The sequence below is a fragment of the Cetorhinus maximus genome, unplaced genomic scaffold (assembly GCF_964194155.1).
Source record: "Cetorhinus maximus unplaced genomic scaffold, sCetMax3.hap1.1 HAP1_SCAFFOLD_360, whole genome shotgun sequence".
Lineage (NCBI taxonomy): Eukaryota > Metazoa > Chordata > Chondrichthyes > Lamniformes > Cetorhinidae > Cetorhinus > Cetorhinus maximus.
Window position 1 is genome coordinate 118441 of NW_027596306.1, and position 20932 is coordinate 139372.

The 20932-nt window shown below is 43.7% G+C and overlaps 1 protein-coding gene, 3 non-coding genes and 1 pseudogene across 4 annotated transcripts in view; 3 read left to right on the forward strand and 2 right to left on the reverse strand.

The window, feature by feature from the left end:
* The window catches only part of LOC144673390 (uncharacterized), a 183105-nt gene that overhangs the window by 116035 nt on the left and 46138 nt on the right, over positions 1-20932 (reverse strand). The window lies entirely within an intron of this gene.
* LOC144673395 (uncharacterized) overlaps positions 1-20932 on the forward strand; it is a 43339-nt pseudogene that overhangs the window by 9923 nt on the left and 12484 nt on the right.
* trnae-uuc (transfer RNA glutamic acid (anticodon UUC)) lies at positions 5030-5101 on the reverse strand. The gene has a single exon. It is a non-coding gene; the product is annotated as a tRNA-Glu (tRNA).
* On the forward strand, positions 10056-10137 carry trnas-aga (transfer RNA serine (anticodon AGA)). The gene has a single exon. It is a non-coding gene; the product is annotated as a tRNA-Ser (tRNA).
* On the forward strand, positions 15309-15382 carry trnan-guu (transfer RNA asparagine (anticodon GUU)). The gene has a single exon. It is a non-coding gene; the product is annotated as a tRNA-Asn (tRNA).

A 20932-nucleotide genomic window follows, 5' to 3' on the forward strand; every position in this document is an offset into this window, starting at 1 on the left:
AAAAATTATGAAGGATGTGAGGGTCCTTGAGAGGGGGCAGAGGAGATTTATCAGAATGGGTCGAGGGATGAGGGATTTTAATTGTGAGATTAAATTCAAGAAACTGAGGTTGTTCTCCTCGGAGTAAAGGAGCTTGAGGGGAGATTTGATAGAGGTGTACAGGATTATGAAAGATAGTTAAATAAAAGCTGTTCCCATTAGCTGATTATGAAAGGATTAAGGGACAGAGATTTAAGATTTTAGGTAAGATCCACAATGTGAGGAAGAGATTTTTTACCCAGTAACTGAAAATGACCTCAATACTTACATTCAGGTCCTGGTGAATCAAGAGACTTTCAGATTTTGTCGTGATGTTTGGTTTCAGTTTCTCATTTCCCTCAAGTATCCCTTGAATTCCTCCTCTTCTAACATCCTGTAAATGGAATTCAAAAAATCCATCACGGTCAATCCAGGATTGAAATTCAGAAAGAACAAACGTTTCTCTTGGTCTGAGTTTGCTGTGTGTAAATCCTCCCCTTCTAACCCCCTGTAAAAGGAGTTTCCAAAATCCATCCCTCAGTCCAGGATAGAAATGCACAGTATACTCTCCTCCTGCTACCTGGAACAGGATGGCCGCGCATGCGCCCTGCTGCACATTGCCCCTATAAAGATGGCGGCCGTTACCCTGGGCCTGGCGAAGGGAGAAATCCAGACTTTTTCGGCCCGTTCTCTGCAAACACACGACCGGTACCTTGTTATTTCGTGTCTGCGGCCTGCACTGTGTCGTTATGAAGCCTCCCTGCCCACTCCGCTGGCTCCATTCCTCCTCACACACCCACTAACTCTGTTAGTTTGCTCCACTCGACATTCTCTCACCCGCTCTGAGCATCTTCAGTCACAGACCAGCACTGCGCATGCTCATGGATCCGACCGCAATGCGCATGCCTCACCACTCCCAGCACTGCGCATGCGTATGGCGTTGCTGTTGTGAAGATAGGGCATATTCTGCCCCGCAGGGAATGCTGCGTGGCCGATCCGCCATTGAAAGATCACGTTGTAGGACAAAGGTAATAAGAATACGATGAGTGCCATAGGGGAAAGACATAAAATTGTTGAATCAATGATACAGCGGCCAAATTGCTCCGGAGTCCACCGCAATTCTCGCCTGGATGCAGAACAAACCCCGACAGTTAGATAAGAACTCAGTGTAGTCTCAGCAGATGGGGTGAGCTAGTAACATCTCCCCCGATACATGGAACATTTAAACCGTGTCTTGCCAGCATCTCTGCTCTGATTGTGGATCAAATTTTTTGAACTTATAAAGTTGGAGTGTTAACATGTGGGCAAACTGAATAAAGCCCTTTGCACATGTGAAGTATCTGACTGGTCTCCCACCAGCAAGACTGTGTTGCTGTGTCAGTAAATGGGATGAGAGTGAATCCCTTTCCAATTTTAACTGGTGAACAATCTGTTTACAGTGTGAGTTTATCTACACATTTTCAGCTCAGACATGGATCTCAAAATCAACTGGTAATGGGTTCCACATTCTTAGCACTACATTAGAAAAAGGAAGAGGAGTAGGCCATTCGGCCCCTCAAGCCTACTCCGCCATTTAATAAGATCATGGCTGACCTGATAGTCACCTGAAATCTGTATCCCACCTATCACTGATAACCTATCACTCTCTTGCTTCCCAAGGATATATTGACCTCTGCCTTAATAATATTCAAAGACTTTGCTTCCACAGCCTTTTCAGGAACAGAGTTCCAAAGTTTCACGACCCTCTGAGAGAAAAAAAATCGCCTCATCTCCATTTTAAATGGGTGACCCCTTGTTTTTAAACAGCCATTCCGAGTTCTAGATTCTCTCATAAGAGGTAACATCCTCTCCAAATCCGCCCTGTCAAGTACCCTGAGGACCTAATATATTTCACTGATCAGGTAAAGTAAATCAAAATACTGCAGATGCTGGTTATCTGAAATAAAAACAGAAAATGCTGGAATTCTCAGCAGATCTGGTAGTGACTGTGGAGAGAGAGACATGGTTTTCATTTCAGGTCTGTAACCTTTCATCAGAACTGCACTGCATCTGAAATGTTCATAATGCCTCTCAATCCAAAGATGTTGCCAGATGTAGTAAGGGAACTCAAGAAGGAAATGAAAATCCCCTTTGGGGAATGGAATCCAATGCAAATGAAGGGTGAACTGCCCGACTGACCAGAGACAGTCAAGGCACCTTTCCCTTCTTTAAGACGCTGGAACATTGACTCTAATTTTATCAGTGAAATTAACTGATTTGAGACATTGAAAGGATTCTCGTTACTGCATATCAGGAATTCAAACCTAATATCGGCTTCAGGACAATCAGAATACTTGGTATCAGACAAGACAATGAAAGGCTCGAAGGGAGATGGCACCGGTTGTAAGAGAGCTCGTTCCCGGTGACATGGATGCGTCTGCAGTGGGTGGGATCAGACTGTTTCCAAGTATCTGGAATGAATTTCCCACCCTTTATTTTGGAAGAGTAAAACTGATAGAGCGTGATAGCTATCTGGGTTGTGGCAATCTGAAGATTAGACTCACTGACACCCTGGTTTGGATACCTCATCAGTTCGGTTTGTGTAAGTGTCTGTGGCGCAACTGGTCAGCGTGTTTGCCTGTTAACTGAAAGGTTGGTCATTCAAGACCACCCAGGGGGTGAAGATTTTTACTGTTTTTTCCCCTCATCACCATTCATTGTCATACAGTTCCAGGTTGTCATTGGGTACTTGGGCTGCAAGATATCCCCAAACGGTGGCAGGACTTCTGTTGTCCAGTGAGCTCCCACAAAAACAGCTTCTTTTTAAAATTACGTTCTCTGTCAAATACAATGAGAAAAGATTTGGACCCACCATGTACCTTCGTCTAACCCATCAGAAATTCATGAAATTATTGGAATCGAACGAACCACTCAATTATTCTCTCTTCCTCAACTCCACAGTGAGTGAGACAGGGAAAAGCAGAAAAGCAGCAATATTCCGGCCCCGCACACTCCAATCACCCGCTGCCAGCAGAAAGCGGCGACTGCAGCTTCAATCAGCGGGTTACTGCCCATCCCTGGGATGCGATATACTCCAACCCGGGCCAAACCTCCCAATACACCGAGCACAGGCTCTGGAAAACGCAGGTAGATTATATCCCGGTCACTAAACCTCCGAGCAGCATTTACAGAATTCTCGAGTGAGTGAGTCACAAATAAAAGTCACACCAACTTTCTAAACTTTTCACTGTAAAATTCCTTCATTTTATTGAAAAGCTGACTGTTGTGAATCTGAAAATGAGCACCATGGGATTTGTGTTACTGAGTGACTTGTTTTCCATTGTTTTCCCGTCAGGTTTGCAATTCAAATTGTGTTGGATATTGAAGCGATTCTGATTTCAAAATGAGGATCCGAAGTAGCTAAATATTAAATGCAGGAGAAAATCCTGAGGAAAATGGATCACAGTATTTGGAAGGAGGTGCAGCTAAGAAGCAGAAGATGTGAATGATGTGATTGATGATTGAGGGGAATGCATTGCAACTTTGGGGCATTTGTAGGCCAATTACGTTCCACACTTTAAAATTCCGGTCAAGCTGAGGTATCAGGTAGAAAGCAACAGGTTTAACCATGTATATTGGGATACAAAACAATGTTTCATGTTCCTAGCTAGCTTAGTCGGCAGAGCATGAGAATGTTAATCTCTGGGTCATGGGTTCGAACTCCTCGCTGTTGCTGTAATACTTTGAAAATCTGAATAAAAGTCGTACTGTCTGGAAACATTGACCCTCACTTCAGCTGCTGAGTTTTTCCAGCATATCCTGTTTTTGCTTCAGATTTCCATCATTCACAGTAATTTGCTTTTATCTTTTTAATTTGAAATCTTGCTGCTTAAATAAAACATCAACTGATCACTGCGGCTCCTGTGAACTTACATGGCAGACATTCATCACTGAAAGCAACTGACACACGTCAAATTCAAAGTACTTTCATGTCGCATCTCTTTCTGCTTCTGTCTCGCCCCCAGCTCCCTCTGCCCGTCCAGCTCCCAGGTCAATTAGCTGCTTCATGCAGACACAGTGAATTCGTGGGAATGGGTAAAACTCGTGGGGAAAGAGACACCTGGATCTCATCTTCCTGATTCTCCCAGATACTGATTACAGGAAACTCTTTCGAGTTATCAATAGTCACAGATTGCAACTCTTTCAAGTACAGTCACAGTTTTTGGTTTCCGGGAGTGGGACATGAACCCACAACCCTCTGATTCAAAGGCGATGGTGCTATGGACTGAGCCACAGCTGACACCTCTTGTGCACAGTGCCGATTATCTACAGTCACTCCCCTCCAAATTGTTCAGCTTTTTAATTGATTTTCACACTGGGTTTCAATGTGAAGAAAGCAAAGCTGTGATAAGCTTATATTGTTCAGCAGATGTACTGCAAGAAGTTACATAACAGGCTGATGATAACAGTGCTCTTTGGACGTGGTGAGCTCCAGTGAAGGATTGACACCATTAATGTGTCGCTCAATTAGTCTCGTGACAAATCTCGTGCTGGAAATGACAAGAAAACCCGTTGAATTTGTTCCGTGTTTTGGTTTCAAAAGAGCCGAATACAAGGTAAGAAAGTACATCTCGCTCGAGTGGGTTATAAAATGGCAGAATGACCCGTGCTGTTGCTATAAAATTATAGAAAGTTACAGCACAGAAAGAGGCCATTCGGCCGGGCGTGCTGCTTTCAAAGAGCAGTAGTGATTGTTTGATCCATCAGGAGTGATATTTGTGCCGGTGTAAACCGTAGGCGGCAAAATTCGTACTTCTCCCACCCAAACTTTGCCTCACACCAACATTTCTACATTCAGTGCTTTGCAACTTTTCCTCTTCCTTCATTCCCTCACTTCACTTGAACCAAGTGTGATGTTATCCAGCTCTGAGGCAAAACTGAAACTCTCACTTCTCTGATTCTGGTGGAGCTTTTAAACGTTTCCAATCAATCAAAAATCAACACTTGTTCCAACAAATTCAGTAACTCGACATTCCCTGACCGGGAATCGAACCCGGGCCGCGACGGTGAAAGCGTCGAATCCTAACCACTAGACCACCAGTGAATCTACACCAGAAGTTTTTGATTTGGCTTATCTGCGCTGCTTTTGCCTGTTGTTTTTCAGTTTAGATCTCTTTCACCACAAAACTGCCTGTTTAGGTTCAAGATAAACGACTTCTTCAGCCAATGAAAACAACGGTTGCTGTGAGCTGGAATATGAAATTGACAGTGAGGTGAAATAGCCCCACAAGCTGCTCATGTATAACTTTCAATTTCCAAAACCCTCCACCCTATTCGCTGTTGGTCCAATGGCAGCGCCGATTCCCAGTCACTGGACATCAGGGAAACTACCAACAAGGATTGACAATTGCATTATGGAGGCAATTTATGACATTTTCTTTTTCATTCCCGATCTCTTTCACCAGAGACAACTTTCTCCGAACAATTGATCTGTTTGGGTTGAACACAAGTGACTTCTTCACCAAAGAGATGAACCATTGCTGATGGCTGGAACATGAAATCGATACTTTCCTCCTTTAAGACAGTTCTTAAAGCCTCCCCCTTTGACCGAGCTTTTAGACATCTGACCGAATATGTGTCTCGGTGTCACACTTTGATATATAATGCTCCTGGGGAACGTCTTATGACGTTTCATTAGGTTAAAGGTGCTTTATAAATATAAGCTGTTGTAGGATATATATGGAAAGGTTCAGACTTATATCTTTTTACTTTTAAAATCTTGCTGCTTGAAATAAAAAGAAACACCAACTAATCACTGCGGCTCCTGTGAAACTTACAAGACTGTCATCCATCACTGAAAGCAACTGACACACATCTAATTCAAAACACTTTCATGTCACATCTCATTCTGCTTCTGTCCCTGTCTCGCCTCCAGCTCCCTCTACCCGTCCAGTCCCCAGGTCAATTAGGTGCTTCATGCAGACACAGTGAATTCGTGGGAATGGGTAAAACTCGTGGGTAAAGAGACACCTGGATCTCATCTTCCTGATTCTCCCAGATACTGATTACAGGAATGTGCACAGCGCCTATTATCCACAGTCACACTCCTCCCAGTTGTTCAGCTTTGAAACAGATTTACACACTGGGTTTCCATGTGAAGAAAGCTGAGCTGTGATAAGCTTATATTGTTCAGCAGATGTACTGCAAGAAGGTACGTAACAGGCTGATGGTAACAGTGCTCTTTGGACGCGGTGAGCTCCAGGGAAGGATTGGCACCATTAATGTGTCGCTCAATTAGTCTTGTGACAAATCTCGCACTGGAAATGACAAGAAAAGTCCCTGAATTTGTTCCGTGTTTAGGTTTCAAAAGAGCCGAATACAAGGTAAGAAAGCGCATCTCGCTCGAGTGGGTTACAAAATGGCAGAATGACCCGTGCCGTTGGGAAACATAAAATTATAGAAAGTTACAGCGCAGAAAGAGGTCATTCGGCCGGGCGTGCTGCTTTCAAAGATTAGTAGTGATTGTTTGATCCATCAGGAGTAAAATTTGTGTCAGTGCAAACAGTAGGCAGCAAAATTCGTACTTCTCCCACCCATATTTTGCCTCACACCAACATTTCTACAGTCAGTGTTTTGCACCCAGCCCTTCTCCTCTCTTCTTCCTTCATTCCCTCTCTCCACTTGAACTAAGTGTGATGTTTTCCAGCTCTGAGGCAAAACTTAAACTCTCACTTCTCTGATTCTGGTGGAGCTTTTAAACGTTTCCAATCAATGAAAAATCAACATTCGTTCCAACAAATTGACATTCCCTGACCGGGAATCAAATGCGGGCCGCAGCGCTGAGAGAGCCGAATCCTAACCACTAGACCACCAGGGAAGCTGCACCAATAATTTTCGATTTGGCTTGGCTACGCTGCTTTTGCCTATTGCTTTTCAGTTCAGATCTCTTTCACCACAAAACTGTCTGTTCAGGTTCAAGATAAACGACTTTGTCAGCCAATAAAAACAACGGTTGCTGTGAGCTGGAACATGAAATTGACAGTGAGGTGAAATAGTCCCACAAGCTGCTCATGTGTAACTTTCAATTTCCAAAACTCTCCACCCCATTCGCTGTTGGTCTAATGGAAGCGCCGATTCCCAGTCACTGGACATCAGGGAAACTACCAACAAGGCTTGACATTTGCATTATGGAGGCAACTCATGACATTTTCTTTTTCATTCCCGATCTCTTTCACCAGAGACAACTTTCTCCGACTAATTGGTCTGTTTGGGTTGAACACAATTGACTTCTTCCCCAATGAGAAGAACCATTGCTGATGGCTGGAACATGAAATCGATACTTTCCTCCATTAAGACAGTTCTTAAAGCCTCCCCCTTTGACCGAGCTTTTAGTCATCTGACTGAATATGTGTCTCGGTGTGACACTTTGTAATATAATGCTCTTGGGGAACGCCTTTTGACTTTTCATTAGGTTAAAGGCGCTTTATAAATATAAGCTGTTGTTGTGTAGGATATATATAGAAAGGTTCAGTCTCCAGTTTTACCTTTCACGCTGATGCTTTCCTCCGCAACATTTTAACATGAATTCGCACAACTCATGTGAATCAAATTTGCGACGTTAACAACTTTTTCACCCCCTCAGGGAACTGAATCACATTGACAATCACAGAGAAACCAACACAGAGATATACACCGAGAGTGACAAAGGCCGAAGGAGAGACACACACCCAGAAAGCAAGGATGTCACCGACTTGGCTCAGTGTTTGATCCATTTCCGAAAGCAAATTTCCTGAATGCTGACAAATGAATGGGAATCAGAAAATACCGACGTATTTGGATAGGTTTCCTTCTAATCAACTGATAATTAATTTTGTTAAAATCAAAAATGGTGAAAACTTTAGTCAGCAGGATTCCAACCCTTGTGTTCATATTTACAACAAATATACATTATCGAACTTTCGCTCACACTCAAATAAACAAGTTTGGATAATGCTCTTGCCAGGTTTCAAACCGCAGCTCCATCACATGTGAAATGACCATGATCCCCACTGCCCTGCACAAACCCTGTGCTGTAAAGATCCCAATGGAGCTGTCTGGAATGTTAAACTGTGACGTCATGCAGCAGCACTTTGGGTCTTTGTTTTGAAGAAATGGAATTCGGCTGTTCTCATTAGGAATGCTGGAGACAGACTGATCAACAATGTCATCATCAAATTGCACAGCTCAGTAAGAGGACCTTCCACCCATGGTGTCTCTGTCAGTTTTGCACACAGAGCTTTATAATTAACGACAATTGCCTTCTCTTTCTCCTTAGCCCTGTTTCTTTTTCACTTTCAAGCCATTGTTCAATTCCCACTTGGAAACTCGGAGTCAAGAAAGCCAATACTGAAAGCTTCAGCTGGTTCCTCACCTGAGCAAATACGTCAGACTTGCTCCAGGCACTGACGTTTGCAGAGCTTTACTTTGGCCAGAAGAACAAGGCAATATAATTTGCAGGCTAACATGAATGATTTTTTAAATTCATTCACGGGATGTGGGCTTCACTGTCTGGGCCAACATTTATTGCTCATCCCAAATTGCCCTTGGGAAGGTGATCTGCCTTCTTGAACCGCTACAGTCCATGTGGTGTAGGTACACCCACAGTGCTGTTAGGAAGGGAGTTCCAGGATTTTGACCCAGTGACAGTGAAAGTACGGCGATATATTTCCTAGTCAGGATGGTGAGTGACTTGGAGGGGAACTTCCAGATGGTGGTGTTCCCATCTAACTGCTGCCCTTGTTCTTCCAGCTGGCAACGGTCGTGGGTTTGGACGCTGCTGTCTATGGAGCCTTGGTGAATTCCTGCAGTGCACCTTGTAGATGGTACACACTGCTGCTACTGCGCATTGGTGGTGAAGAGAGTGAATATGGATGTAGTGCCAGTCAAGCAGACTGCTTTGCCCTGGATGGTGTCCATTTTCTTCAGTGTTGCGGGAGCTGCACTCATCCAGGCAAGCAGGGAGCATTCCATCACACTCCGAACTTGTGCCTTGTAGATGGTGGACAGGCTTTGGGGAGTCAGGAGGTGACTTACTCGTTGCATGACTCCTAGCCTCTGACCTGCTCTTGGAGCCACAGTGTTTGTACGGCTAGTCCAGTTCAGTTCCGGGTCAATGTTAACCCCAAGGGTGTTGATAGTGCGGGATTTGTGATGGTAATGCCATTGAACATCAAGGGGCGATGGTTGGATTCTCTCGTGTTGGAGATGGTCATTACCTGAGACTTGTGTGGTGTGAATGTTACTTGCTACTTGTCAGCCCAAGCCTGGATTTATCCAGGCCTTGCTGCATTTGGACATGAACTGCTTCAGTATCTGAAGAGTCGGGTATGGCGCTGAACATTGTGCAATCATCAGCGAACATGCCCACTTCTGATCTTATGATGAAAGGAAGGTCATTGGTGAAGCAGCTGAAGATGGTTGGGCCTAGAACACTACCCTGAGGAACTCCTGCAGTGATGTCCTGGAGCTAAGATGGCTGACCTCCAACAACCACAACCATCTCCCTTTGTGCTAGGTATGACTCCAACAAGCGGGGAGTTTTCCTCTGATTCCCATTGACTCCAGTTTTGCAAGGGCTCCTTGATGCCACACTCGATCAAATGCTGCCTTGATGTCAAAGGCAGTTACTCTCACCACATCTTTGGAGTTCAGCTCTTTTGTCTATGTTTGAACCAAGACTGTAATGAGGTCAGGAGCTGAGTGGCACTTGCGGAACCCAAACTGGACATCAGTGAGCAGGTTGTTGCTCAGTCAGTGCCGCTTGATAGCACTGTTGATGACCCCTTCCATTACTTTACCGATGATGGTGAGTAGACTGATGGGGCGGTAATTGGCCAGGTTAGATCATTCTCACTTTTTCATTCCCAATTTGGTGGGAAGAACGAGGAGAGACAGGATAAATTGCAGGGTTCCGTGGAAAAGGCCAGGTAATGGCCATGACAAGATGGGCAGAAAGACTGCTTTCTCTGCTGTAACTTTTATGATTTCATACAACTAATAGTAGAATAGGAACAACTTCTGTAGTCGTGGCCGAGTGGTTAAGGCGATGGATTAGAAATCCATTGGGGTTACCCTGCGCAGGTTCGAATCCTGCTGACTACGTTTCCTGTTATTTCTGATTTTAACCACGCACAGACAGAACTAATTGTCGTTTGAATCGAGGAAAAGTGATCCAAACATATCCGTGATCTCTTATGTCCATTGATTGTCAGCCTTCTGCAAATCTCCAGCCGGAAATGGAAAAAAAAAAATGAGCCAATTAGGTGACATGATTTCATCCTGGCATTTGTCTCTCTTTAGGCCTCTGTCAGTCTCGGTGTACACCGCTGTTTGTTTTCCTTTGTGTGGGTCAATGTGGTTCAGTTCCCTGAGGAGGTGAACACATTTTTACGAGAACAAACTGGATTCACATTAGTTGTGCAACTTCACATTACAATGTTACAGTGAAAAATATCAGGATGAAAGAGACAAGAGGAGTCTGTCTCTTTCTATGTATGGACTACAACAACAACTTATATTTATAAAGCTCCTTTTACCTAATGAAACGTCATAAGGCGTTCCCCAGGAGCATTGTATAACAAAGTACAACGCTGAGCCTCATATTCGGTCAGATGACTAAAAGCTCCGTCAAAGGGGGAGGCTTTAAGAACTGTCTTAAAGGAAGAAAGTATCGATTTCATGTTCCAGCAAACAGCAATGGTTTTTCTCATTGGCTGAAGACGTCACTTGTGTTCAAATGACACAGACCATTTGGTCAAAGAAACTTGTCCCTGGTAAAAGGGATCTGGAAAGGGAAAATTCCACATGCAGCCTGCATGTGTCAAACTGCTAGGTTAGTGGTTAGAATGCGGTAATTTTATCAGTACAGCCTGCGTTCGATTCCTGGTTAGGGAGTTGAAACTTATTCCTCCTGGGCGAGCTGTTCAAATCAAAGTGATTGATTTGCTGGTTGAAAATAACACTGTAAAGCTCTGCTAGAAATGATGGAGTGAGAGTGTAAGTTTCACATCAGAGCTGGAAATGTCACAAGGGCAAAACTCGGGAATAAACCCAGAGTCGGAGTGTGGGAGTGAAAATAAAAGAGAAGGACTGTGATAGGTTACAAAGCACTGACTATAGAGCTGGTGGTGCACGGCAGAATATTATTCCCGTGTTACCCATGTCACATGCAGCTCTAATTTCCTGATTTATCCCATGCCCAACATTACCACTACAGTTTGGTGGCCTATAAACAACTCCCACCAATGTTTGCTGCCTCTTGTTGTTTCTTAGCTCCACTCAAACTAATTCCACATCTTGATCCTTCAATCTGAGATCCTCTGTCACTAATGTACCGATCTCGTTCCTTATTAACAGCGCGACCCCACCTCGTTTTCGATTTGTCCATTCTTCCTAAAAGTATTCAGGTCAACCAATCACACTGTTCTTTGAAAGCAGCACACAGGGCCGAATGGCCTTTTTTCTTTGCTGTAACTTTCTGTCATTTTATTTTTCCTAATACCACGGTTAAGATTAATTTTCTTACCTTCCATATGATGCTTTGAATTCAAGACATTCAGCAAATTCAGCGAGTTTTCTTTTCATTTATGGCAGGGAATTTGGAACCGGACTCGTTGAGCGGCAATTAAATGTTCTCAATCGTCAGATGCAGCTCACCGAGTTAAAACAGGCACTGTTAGCATTAGCCTGTTATGTACATTCTTGCTGTACATCTTCTGAGCTATAAGCTGATCACAGCTCCACTTTCTGAACATTGAAAGACAGTGTGAAAATAAGCACAATTTCAAATCTCAACAACACACATATTTGTGATTTTCTGCGTGTGTCAATGTGGTTCAGTTTCCCATTTTTACCACCCAAACATTGGCCATGTTAGTTCTGTGGCTTCATGTTAAGGTGGTACAGGGAAAAAAAGAGCAGTTTTAAAACATTTCTCTCTTTTCTTTGAGTGGAGACTGTTCAGCAACTAAACCTCCAGATGTTACTGGGTGATGATTGAAGCTTTCACATGATCTTATTAAGTAGCTGAGAACGCTCGAGGGGCCGAATGGCCAATTCCTGATCATAATTTTTTATATTCTAATTCAGTGTGAATGTTGGTGAAGACAATGTTTGTGTCTAATCTGAATGTGGTAGTGAGGCCGAGCATGCTCAGCCGCTGGTTCAGGTTTCGATCTCCCCGGTGATTTGGGCTTCACTCCCACCGCTGCCAAACTTTCTGGTGGTTTGTTATTTGAGGCGCTTCCCAAAAATTCTCCGTGCGGTGAAGGGGCAGCTGATCTGTGCAGTATTGTATATCATTTGGAAGAATGAGGAGAGACAGTGTAAATCCCAGGGTGACTGGAAAAAGGTGGGACAATGACACGGACTGCAAGACCTCCTTTCACTGGAACTCCCTGTATTCATTCTATTATTTTAAACAAACAACATGCAGCCTTTACCCAGTTGTCCGGGCCGAGTGCTGAAGGCATTTTTACACATGGTTCGAATCCTGCCAACTCCCTTTCTTCTCATTCCTGATTGACACAAACTGCCTGCAGAATAAATTATCTGCCAAATGAAAAAGAAAACCACCCAAATACCCCCGTGTTTCTTACTTTTGTTATTCTGAAAACATTCACTACATTTGCAGTCTGAAATGGAACAATAATTGGCCAAGTTGGTGACATCCTTGCTTTCTGGGTGTTTGTCTCTCCTTCGGCCTCTGTCACTCTCGGTGTATGTGTCTGTGTGTGTTCCTCTGTGTGTGCCAATGCGGTTCAGTTCCCCGAGGGGATGGACACATATTCACTTCATAAACTTGATTCACATTAATTGTGCAGCTTCATATTAAAATGTCAAAGAGAAAAATATCAGGATGAAAGATGCAAGAGAGAGTTTGCTATGTTTGGAAGGAGGTGCAGCTAAGAAGTGGAAGATGTGAATGTTATTGATGATTGAGAGGAATGCATTGTAACCTTGGGGCTTTTGTAGGCCGATTATCTCCCACACTTTGAAATTCAGAACAAGCTGAGGCTCCAGGGAGGAAGGAACATTGATCTCCCTGAATTTTTGCATAGGGAACAATGACTCTGCATTCCCGGCTAGCTTACCTGGTAAAGCGTGAGACTCTTAATTTCAGCATCGTGGGTTCGAGACCCACTCTGGGCGCTGCTGTTTTTTTAAAGCTTTGATGGGTGATCCCCAACTCCCCATCCCTCCAGCAGTGTCACCGCTCAAACTGAGTCTCTCTCCATCCCACTTTGTTAATATCACAGTTGCTGGCCTCTGAGTGAAAACAGCCTCGGCTTCACTGGAAGTCGGAGAGCTTCGTGCTTCGGATTTGGTGCTTTCACCGCCGCAGCCCAGGTTCAACTCCTGATCAGGAGCTAACTTTTTTCTTCCCGCTGTGTGAACTGACACAATGCACAGGAATTCCTCGTGTAAACTATTAAAGCGAACCTGAAATTTAATGTAGGGAAGTGTGAAGTGATTCATGTTGGTCAGAAGAATGAAGAGAGGCAACATCACATAAAGTGTACCATTCTGAAGGGGCTTCTGTGTTACAGAGCGAGTGGTTAGGATCTGGAATGCACGGCCTGAGAGTGTGAGGGAGACAGATTCAATCGCGGATTTCAAAAGAGAATTGGACAGAAAATTCAGGTCTCCGGGGAAAAGACGGGGGACCATAACATTCTAACATGAAGTTGCACGAATAATGTGAATGAAGTTTGTGATGGTAAAAAAGTGTTCATCCCCACAGGGAACTGAACCACATTGACACACACAGAGGAACACACACAGACACATGCACCGAGAGTGATAGAGGCCTCAGGATCCACAAACACCCAGAAAGTTAGGATGTCACCAGCTTCTCCAATTATTGTTCCATTTCAGACTGCAGATTTGGTGAATGCTTGCCGATGAACGGAAATGAAGAAATGTGGAACAGAAGCCGGAGAAACACACGGGAGTCTTTGGAAAGTTTTTATTCCATTTCACCAACAATTAATTTAATTCTGGATTCATCTAAAATAAGGAGCAGCAGACAGCGAGGATTCAAACCTACACGGGGAGAGCCCAATAGATTTCAAACCCATTGTCTTAACCACTCATCCGCAATTACAAACCTCACAACAATTTCAATCTTGTTCATATGAAATCACAGAAAGGTTATAACAGAGAAAGAGGGAGTTCGGCCCCACATATCCCTAGTCACCCTGCAATTCATACTGTGTCTCCTTGTTCTTCCTGCCAAGATGAAGATCTTAGTACATCATGGCCACGAGCCGATGCTCAGGTGAAGTGACTGAAAGAACAAATCAAATGAAATTTCGATTCGAACCCACGAAGAGAACAGAGGCCAAATAAAACACCTTAACCCAGCCGGCCACGCTCCCACTATCAAAGGTAAACTAACCATTGCCTTGGGTGGTAACAGCTCCAAAATAGAACATAACAAATAGAAGCAGGAATTGGCCATTTGCCTCTCCAGCGCCTCATAGTGTCAGAGAATCAGTGCTAAGACTACACACAGATGGAGGCCATTCAGCCTGGGTCGGAGGAACAAAAGACTCAGGGGAAGGAATGGGACATTCAGCCCCTTGACCCTGCTTCACCATTCATTGAGGTCACGACAAATCTGGTTGTGGTCTCAACTCCGCCTTCCTGCCTGCTCCCCATAACGTTTGACCCCCTTGTCTATCAAAAATCTGTCTAATTCTGGCTTGTGTAAATTCAATGACCAAACCTCTGATGAAAATAATTCCACAGGCGAATGACCCTATGAGAGGAAATAAATCTCCTTAACTCCGTCTGAAAAGGGAGATCTCTTTCTCTTCTGGAAACTAACTCACCTGGTCTCACTCCCCCGCGTTTGTCCCTGGAGACCTGCATTATGTCCAATTCTCTTTTGAAATCCGCGTTTGAATCTGCCTCCCACCCATACTCTCACGTAGTGCATTCCAGATCCTAACCACTCGCTGTGTAACAGAGAAACCCCTTTAGAATTACCGGCTTCGGGACTATCAGAATACTTGGTAACAGACAAAACACGGAAAGACTCGAAGGGAGACGGCACCGGTTGTAGGAGAGCTGGTTCCCGGTGACATGGATGTGTCTGCAATGGGTGGGATCAGACTTTTTCCTTGTGCCCACAATGAATGTCCCAACCTTTATTTGGGAAGAGTAAAACTGATAGGGAATAATTGTCATTGCAGTCACGGCAATCTGAAGCTTTCTCTCACTGAGCCATTGGTTTAGGATATCTTACAGAGTGCAAGCTCTTCTATCAAGTCTCTGTGGCGCAATTGGTCAGCGCGTTCGGCTGTTAACCGAAAGGTTGGTGGTTCGAGACCACACAGGGACGAAGCTGGCACTTTTTTCTCCCCATCATTACTCATTAACGCTCTGATTTGTTTCGGGGCCCTGAAACTACAAGAAAATCCATCCCACCCCCCACGTTGAAAACACGGCTCTCACCCACTGAGTTCCCACACCAAGCTCTGTTTATGGATATTCATTTCAGATATAACAAAGAATATGAACAATCGTGAACCCCCATCCAAATTAATAGAGATCTGTGAGGCTATTGGATTGAAATAAGCCCATCAATTAATCGCTCTTCCTCAGCTCCACGGTGAGTGAGACAGGAACAAGTAGCAATATTCCAGCCCCGCACTCTCCAATCACCCGCTGCCAGTGGAAACGTCTTCTTATTTTGCTGAATGTTATCTTCAGAAATGGTGAAGAGCGAATCTAATGTGGCTGCAAGATCCAGCATTCAGCTCACATTCAACAACAAACAGGAATGGGAGCGATACAGCTTTTCCACACAGCTGGGTGATAATGTTTTCCGGAGCATCGAATGGAGTAACTTGCACATGTGAAATGAGCGGGGTAACCACAACGCTACAGGAACATTTCCCTGCCTGGATCCCAATGGAGCTGTCTGGAATGTTAATCGGTGACGTCATGCAGCAGCACTTTGGGTTTTTGTTTTGAAGAAATGGAATTCGGCTGTTCTCATTAGGAATGCTGGAGACAGACTGATCAACAATGTCATCATCAAATGGCACAGCGCAGTAAGAGGACCTTCCACCCATTCTATTTATAACCAGCCTTTTAAAAAGATCTTGCCTATTAGTCCCAGTTTCCTTCTCCCTTTCCATGAATCAGAAATTTCTCCCTTTCAACCATGTCCAAGTTCCCTTTTGAAGAAGGAGTTTCTGCAGAATCCATGCAGTTTGCCTTAATGAACATTTCCCTTCCCCAATGAAATGAAGAGTTGGACTTTGGTTCCTTCTGAAGTTTTTGATATAAACATTAGTTATTTGTGCAATTAATTTCATATTGAATTTACAAAAGATGTTTATTCTGATCGGACATGTCCTCAGTATTTTCTCAGTCATGATGACCATGAAACTAGCACTGATTGCTGTACAAACCCATGTGATTCACCAGTCCTTTCGGGAATTCAATCGGTCGTCCTTACCTGGTCTGAGTTGCATGTGACTCCAGACCCACAGTGATGTGGTTGATTCTTAACGGCCCTCCGAAATGGTTTAACAAGTTACAGAGCTGAAGGGCAATTCGGGATGGGCAACAAATGCTGGCCAGCGATGCTCATGAAAGAATGAAGATCCATGATAAGGAGCGATGAAAAGTGATTTTGTACCATCTCTCCCATTCCCTTGTGTTCAATCACAGTATCAGTTGCGCCTGCCTTTAGGGTAATGCTAGTCTTTGTTTAACACAAGTAGTCATCTTTCAGTCAGTAAGTAACTGTGAATTTGCATTTGTAAACTCATTAATTCCTGTTGTTGACTAAAGAAACTGGTATTTTTTTTGTGCCTAGTCAGTTTCATCCCTCCTGAATTTGAGAATGCTTTTTGAAGTTGGCGAAGGGCAAATTTAATGTGGTGGCAAGGAACTATATTCAGTTAATATTCAGCAACAAACATGAATTATGGAACTTTCCCTCACACTTTGATGTGTAAATCTCGATAATGTTTCTACCCATTTCCAGACAGGGGACTTTTTGCATGTACTTGATAACCACTACACTACAGAAACAATGGACAGAACCACAGAGAGTACTTAGTATATCAAACCCTGCAGTCTTACTGCACGCCCGAACCCTGGTTTGTGGAAGTCCAGTTTGGCTGATAAACATAGCCATGCGGCAGAGAAATTGATCTGAAATTAGAATCATAAAATGTCACAGCACATCAGCAGGTCATTCAACACTTCACACATGTGCGAACTATCTCACTGTAATTCGTCTCATTTTTGTCTCTTTCTCATAACCGTGCCTTTTGGAGAAAATCATTCAAAGCCTGGAGAAGTGCCAATGACACATGGCTGTGAGATAATATATTCAGTTATTGTTTAGCAACAAATGGGAATTGTGCAACTTCTCGCAATTAGATAATTCAGTTTTGATAATGTCTCTGCCAGCTTTTGAACCAGTGACGTTGCGTATGTGAAGTGAATGTGATAACCACTATTGGTATTTTTATTCATTTATGGGACGTTGGCATCACTGGCGATGCACCACAGAAACAATTTGCGAGAAAATGCCAAAGGGACTTGTATAGAATTTCAAACTGTGTAGACCTGCTGCACTGCAAGATCCTGTTCTACTGGAATAAGATTGGGATGGGACATTTTGGAATGCTGCAGAGAAATTGATCTAATTGTAAACTGACACCGCCCATTAGGAGGCCATTCGACCCATCGGGTTTGTGCTTTCTTCAAAGAGCTAACCACTTAGTTCCAATATCATTCTCTTCCTTCATAATCCTGCAGGTTTTTTTTCCATTTCAAATAATTATGAATTCCTTTTTGAAAACTCTGAGTTAAGAAAAACAATATTGAAAGAGGTGCAGGAGCTTCTGCAGTGTCTATGCTCAGTGTGTGAAAATTAACAAAGTTTCCCACGGAGAGTTGGACTGGGGATTCATATGTTGTCTTCGAAATGAAGAGGAATGTTTATTTATGCAATTGATTTACTATTGAATATTTAAATGAAGTTTATTCTGACCAAGCATCTCAGTCGATATATACAATGTAATTCCCCTTATTGTACAGCCTGTTACAGAGGCTGTTTATAGAAAAGAGGGAAAGGTTTGCTACAGCTAAACAAAGCCCTGGTTAGATCTCACCTGGAGGACTGTGTATAGTTCTGGGAACGGCACCTTATAAAGGATCAATATTGGTCTTGGAAACAGGGCAGTGCTGATCCAGCAGAATGTCAGTTCTGGAATGTAAGTGGACATTCTCCCCTCCGTAAATTGAGGTCATCCAAAACTGCTGTCCGTGTCTTCACTCACAGCAAGTCCCATTCCCCATCACCCTCTACTCGTTGACCTACATTGGTTCCCGGTCAAAGAATGCATTTACTTCAAACTTTCTTATCCTTGTGTTCAAATCTCCCGTTGTTCTCGCCCCTCCCTATCTCTGAGATCTCCTCGAAACCCACACGTCTCTGAGATATCTGTGCCCCTCTAATCCTGGCCTGTTGTACGTTCCCAATCAAAATCGCTCCACCATTGGTGACCGAGGTTTCAGTTACCGAGGCCCCAAACTCTGGAATTCCCTCTCTCCACCTCGACCACTCTTTCCTCCTTTAAGACGCTCCATAAAACCTATCTCTTTGACCAAGCTTTTGTTCACCTGGCCCAACATCTCAATATGTGTGTCAGTGTCAGACTCTGTTACATAAAGATCCTGTCAACCATCTTTGGAGGTTTAATTACGTTAAAGGCGCTATCTAAAGGTAAGCTGTTGTTGTAATGGGCATATAGAGAAGGAGACAAGCTCCTCTTCCAACTTTCACCCCGATATTTTTTTGATCTGAAGTTGCACAACCAATGTGAATAAAGTTTGTTCTGTTAAAAATGTGTCCATTCCCTTGGGGAACTGAACCACATTAACACTCACACAGACTAAGAGAAAGAAGAAACCACGGGAGTGTTTGCGTGGTTTTGATTCCGTTTATCCAATAATTAATTCCATGGGCACCTGATTAAAATCAGGAATGATGAGAACTGGAGACGGTAGGATTTGTAACTCTGTGAGGAGACCCCACAGGATTCCAACTCCAACCCCTTATCTACTACGACTTGAACACAGGGCCGATAATGACGTCACTGCTCTTTGTATAAAATCACAGACGGCTACATCAGACGGTCATTCAGCATGTCGTCTCTATGGAAGAGCAACTCAACTACTGTAATACCACACCCCACCTTTCCCCCACAGCAACTCTCCTCGTTCTCCCTGTCAATATGAGGTGGCATCTGCTTGTCCTAATGGGGCTGCTAAATGTTGAGCAGCGGTGGGAGGCGAACTCACGATTTCGTACACACTTTAAGCCATTGCCTTTGCTCGCTCAGCCTCGCTGGGCGAAATTTATGAACCATTTCCTTCACAAGTTTTGGCACTGAAATAGAACAAAAACTATAGATTAGGAATAGGCAAACTACTGCGGATGCTGGAAATCTTAAACAAAAGCAAAAAATGCTGGAAAAACTCAGCAGGTCTGACAGCATCTGTGGAGAGAAAGGCAGGATTAACGTTTCGAGTCCGTATGACTCTTCTTCAGAGCTAAAGGGAAGTAGAAATATGAAGTCGTACTTCCCTTTAGTTCTGAAAAAGAGTCATGAGGACTCGAAACGTTAACTCTGTCTTTCTCTCCACAGATGCTGTCAGACCTGCTGAGTTTTTCCAGCATGTTTTGGTTTTGTTTCAGAGTAGGAATAGATCATTCGGAATCTCAAACCTGCTCCGTTAGTTAATCAGATCATCCTGCACTTCGTAACAAACAGAAATCATCTCCACTCAAAAACACAATGAGCTGCAGTAAAGGGTTGGCACCATTTAAACTCAATGAACTGGTCTGGTTCCAAATCTCCTGCTGGAAATGGCAAGAAAAATTCTCACTGAATTCACTCCGGGTCTTGACTTCAAAAGGACAGGACACAAAGTAACAAAGTACATTTCGATAGAATGGGTGAAAAAATGGCAGAATGACTGGGAAAGAGCATCCGTGGTGTTGGGAAACATAAAATTATAGAAAGTTACAGCAAAGAAAGAGGCCACTCGGCCCGGTGCGCTGCTGTCAAAGAGCAGTTGTGATCGGTTGATTAGGAGTGGTCAATTACTCTTCCATTTCACACTGCGAATTTAGTGAATGTTTGCAGATGATCAGAAATAGGAAACACGGGGTATTTGGATGTTTTTTATTCAACTTAACCGATAATTAATTCCACAGACCGTCAGTTAAAATCTGGAATGATAAGAAGCATAAACTACAGGGCTCAAACCTGCTTGAGAAAACTCCAGCCGATTTCCAGTCCATCAGTTTAACCAATTCGCCACAATACCTAGTGAAAGTTCGCTATTGTTTGTGTAAAATAATAGAATGGAGACAGGGAGTAACAGAGAAAAAAGATTTTCAGTCTGTGCCATTGCCCCAACCACCTCTCCCCATTCTCCCAAACAAAATGCAACACTGCACAGATCAGCCGTCCCCTGGCCTCATGAAGGATTTTGTGTCTCAAGCAACAAAGTTTAACAGCCGCGGGACTGGAGCCCAAAGCAGGAAAGCCTCGGCCAGCATCTTAGCCCCCTCGGCGACTCAGTACCACATTTAGAGCAGAAACAACCATTGCCTTGATCGGCATCGGCTCTGAATTAGAGTGTGGGAAAAATATGATCAGGAATAGGCCATTCGGCCCCTCTGGCATTCTCAGCTACTTCATAAGATCATGTGAAAACTTCAATCATCATCCGCTTTGTAACATCCGGGCATTTAGTAGCTGAACAGTCTCCACCCAAAAAGAAACAGAAAGAAATGTCCTCTTGCATCTTTTAAAACAGCGCTTTTCTTTTCTCTGGACCATCTTAATCTGAA